This window comes from Bidens hawaiensis, unplaced genomic scaffold (assembly GCF_021521415.1).
Source record: "Bidens hawaiensis isolate Kalapana, Puna unplaced genomic scaffold, B.hawaiensis_p1.1 tig00010731_1, whole genome shotgun sequence".
In the NCBI taxonomy this organism is placed as follows: domain Eukaryota; kingdom Viridiplantae; phylum Streptophyta; class Magnoliopsida; order Asterales; family Asteraceae; genus Bidens; species Bidens hawaiensis.
In genome coordinates, this window is record NW_027491821.1 from 591,123 (window position 1) to 595,530 (window position 4,408).

The following is a 4,408-nucleotide window of genomic DNA, read 5'->3' on the forward strand; positions in this document are numbered from 1 at the left end:
AAATCAGTTAATAACAATTACGTTATATATTCAGTGTATATAAGTGGCTTATGTTTACTTATCTATATTACATATAAAACATATTTAACAACGGTGTTTCTTATCACCCAAAGCGTCCTTAAACGTGTTGACCCGTTAACCCATTTAATTCACCTATTTTCCCACATCTATTAGATAACCGTTCGGGTTAAAGATTCAAGAAAAACGAACAAAATTAATGTTAGCTAATGCTTTGAATTTTACATATTACCCTACCCCTACCTGTTATCTAATCAACCTGACCCGTCCATATTACTACATCTGAAAGGACCGAAACATGCAAAGATGAAGTTAAATGTCTAACCGTCTCTGCACATCTCGGCGAACATCTCCTGGTATCAATGAAAGCACCGGAGGCAAGTCAAACGTTATGCTCTTTGATAGCTGCCCTTTAAGTCGACTATGGTTTCCTTGTCTATACAGGGACAACGCCCCTTTAACACCGACTGAGAACTCACACGGTTTCACAATATCTTCCAGTCCAAGAAGCTCCCATCTTACATGCACAATAATAACCAACAATAACTTAACAAACAGAAAAAATAATTATTAACCAGACTTACAAAACCAAGACTCACAATGTCAAGATTAAGAACTTTGGTCACTTGTGGCGGAACTCCTGTCGGGTAATCATACCCGTTCGATTTACACCTCAACCGCAGCTCAATCACCGGATTACACGTCAAGAAAGCTGAAAGTTTGATAATATCAATCACCGCATTTTCAAAGCTGAAAGTTTGATAATATCAAAATGCAAATGATAATTGAAAACTGATTGGGTAATTCGGTTGAGGATATTAGCCGAACCGAATCATGTACACCCACAATTACATATAGTACAATGTAAAATAAGTTTCTTACCTGTTTTGCACAAATCTAAGTGGCCAAACATGTTCCTTTGCTAAAGCTTAGCAAATGTATCCGGACCATCAACCTGCACAGCAGTTAATGAACAAATAATAAACTTAACTTCCACCAACCTGCACAGCAGTTTATCATACCAATTCACAACTTTAACATTCGGCTTTCGACTTTAACTACACCCATGGGGCCCGCTATAAGTAACAATATTATCACCTTAAGAATATCTTTCCCTTTCAACAAATCTTCTTGTTTTCCCTGCTCCGACACATTTTCCTTAATAAACTCAATCTGTCCATCATCCCATTCAGCTATCTAAGCAACTTCCTAAATCAAATCAACAAAACTTACTTAAAAAACAGTTTCTAGTTAAAACAGTTGAAAACAATTTCAATCCTAACAACCACACATGGTATGGACAACCTAAAGTCCACCTGGTATGAAAACATAATTAATTTAAAAATAGCCTAATGTTTTACCAATTCCTTCATTCCCAAAACGCGTATATGCACGGTGACTTTAACGGCCTGCGTGCAGCATCTTTAGCTTCTAGATTTCACCCGACCCTAGAATATCATAAACGGCTTTATATAATTATATATAGAATAAAATTAACCCTTATTTATAGGTTTTGTAAAAGGGTGAGTTTAGACTGTGTTGTGAGTCCAGTATTTTTTAAACCACAGCAAAAACACAGCCAGATGCTGACCCACCATGTTCTTGAACCCAAGTGTGAGTAAGTTCCTCCTCTCTTCAACAGTGAGTTCAACATCCAACTTCATAGCATCCACCATTTCTGCAAGAAAGTTAGAAATAATCAACAATAGATACGAGTTAAATGAAAAAAAGTCTCAGAATTGAAATAATGATCCAAAGAGTAGTTAGACCTCAAACTTCCAAAATTCTTTGTCCATGCTCAGTGTGTAAGAACATAGACTAAAATAGTTATTCAATATTCCTCTTACTTTTATTAATAATAATGACTTAATTAGCCAGAGGTATTAATTACCTCACCTTCTTCATTTGATTTCCAACATATCAAATTCTCAATTGCCCATACTCAGCTGCAAATGTACAATATTCCAAACAACTTTCTGTAACAATGTCAGAAACAAAATCACTCGATCTAACGTCAATTGACTCTAACATTAAACAAGCATCAGAATCGTTCATGTGGCTAATTATTTTAGGAAACAACAAGGTGAAAAACAAATTTGTATCGCATTACTGATGTAATATATTGATGTAATATCTATGTTTCATCAGTAGAAATAAATTGTCAGATTTGGATTATAAAAAAAAAAAAAAAAAATTACTGAACCTGCGAATGATGAATTTAACTTTGAATCGGAATGATCGGGATTAAGCTTGGATTTATATCCTCATAAACATACCTAAAACCAACACAAACCATAATTAATTAAAAATTAGTCTAATGTTTTACCAATTCCTTCACTCCCAAAACGCATATACGCAATTTCAGTTTAAAAATCAAAATTTGATGCCTGATTATGCAGTCACAAACACTTCCATTGCAGAAACCATTCATGGTAATCTGAACAGCCGCCTGGGTAAAATCGCTTCCATGGTTCCCTGTGCGGAGGCGGCACAAATTCTGGTGGCGATGAAGTTCGGTGAGACTGAATATCTAACGACTTCATATGTGGCAGTTGAATCTAGATTAGGGCTTGCGGAAGTCATTGTAACGTCGCTGACGATACGCCTGAGATGAGTTGGAAGGTCGCCGGTGGTGACTGAATTAATTATAACGGCGTCTCCTCCTGTTATGTATAATTACCATATTGTCCATCAAATATGTTTTATATATAATATAGATATAGAAAATAAAAATGTTACTGTAAGATTCTAGATACTTTCATAATATGAAAGAAGAGGCTTGTTTTAGTAAACTCAATATTTTTCCAATCATCAAATATATTAAGAGTATGTTGGTTGAGAGAGATTTTTTAATATTTGAAACTTTCTCGGTATCTAAATAAGTTTTTCTAAGATGTTCATACAAATTTTGACGTCCGAGGAGACCTTGGAGAGGGGCAATGTAGGCATTCGGTCGGCGCACATTTTATTTGTGGACTCAAAAAACTAAAAACTTTCTTATATTATATATTATACCCAAACACTCATAAGCACACTATCGTTATAAACTCACTCCGATACAACGGTTTTCCTTCAAAACTAAAAACTATTGATGCCACCGTACGCGAGTAATAGGCTGAAAAGATCAGAAAATGAAGAAACACTAATCGGACCCCGGGCAGATTACGGATAACCTGGGGGTTAGACAGATGTTTCCCACGAGGGGTTAGACCCGGCAAAGATGGTTCTTCTGATAACCTGCAAAACAGACACCGTGAGCTCGTCACTGAGAAGGGGGGGTTCCTCCTTGTGACCACCCTCCGGCGTGAGAATCAGACTAGATTGCTCTTGAATATAAATGTATATTAAGAGATTGCTAGAGCAGATATCAGGTATATATGTAATACGAGATAGTATATGATGATCATACCATTTGGGGTATTTATAGCCGAAGGTAGGTTTCCAAGAAGGTATTGCTGGCTGAATAGTATTCATGTTCTACCAACTGTGGCCTACGCACGTGCCATGCTGGTAGTTGGTGGGTAGGCAGCGGCTGACAGCGACCAGGCCTGCTGTGTACTATTCCTTTTCCACCAACTGCCGGCTATGCACGTGGTATGACAGGAGTTGGTGAGTAGGCAGCGGCTAATAGTGACATACAGTACAAGAGCATGCTGCTCGCCATACTGTTGTCAATGAGCTGTCGTATCTTTGGTCAGATCTTTTGCCCATACCTCGTCAGGTACAGTACAGAAGATCCTTCCCGTATCGTACGGACCGGCTTATTTGGGCTGGAGTATTCCCCCTCCCGCCTTTGTGCGGGATTGTTCCCGGCTTTGCTCATCCCCTCAGGTGACTGCTGAGTTATTGAGAGCTAAGTGCCTTGTGCGTGTAGCCTTGCTGCGCGGGTGGCCTTCCCTGATGGCTTGTATCCGCAGCTGCGGGAACAGGCAGAGTACTTCACCATTGGGAGGCATTTCCTGCGGGAACAGCTTGCGTACTGCGCGTAAGGACGTCACGTCTCTGAGCATGGTGGGTCCTGCGGATCCAGTTGGTTTCTGCGCAGACGTCTCTCTTCAAGGTGAGTCTTGCGGGTCCAACTGGGCTCTGCTGGGACCTACCTCTTCAAGTCCCCCCAGTCCAATGTTCTTCTCATGAATGTTTAATAAAGTGAGGTGAACTTTTGGACTTAAGCAAAGGGTTTTGAAAAGGGTTTAGTTTTAAGGTTTTCCATGGGGATTCTTCCCGCGGAAGTCCTTGTCACTTGCAGAAATTCCCGACTTTCCTGCTTGATCTTTGGGTATGATGCGGGTAGGTCTGTAACCTCCTCGCAAGTCAGGAGCGTTGAGTCACACTTGTGTGGATTCTCCATGAGGTTTTGGTAGTTTTGAACATAGTGATCAATTATGTT

At 39.3% G+C, this 4,408-nt stretch overlaps 1 long non-coding RNA gene across 1 annotated transcript; it reads right to left on the reverse strand.

Annotated features, from left to right (window-relative positions):
* Nucleotides 1–394: 394 nt before the first annotated feature.
* On the reverse strand, nucleotides 395–1,238 carry LOC143536007 (uncharacterized). Its single transcript, XR_013135813.1, has 4 exons — nucleotides 1,117–1,238; nucleotides 901–973; nucleotides 618–730; nucleotides 395–535 (listed from the first exon to the last, which is right to left on the reverse strand). It is a non-coding gene; the product is annotated as an uncharacterized LOC143536007 (long non-coding RNA).
* Between the last annotated feature and the right edge of the window lie 3,170 nt (nucleotides 1,239–4,408).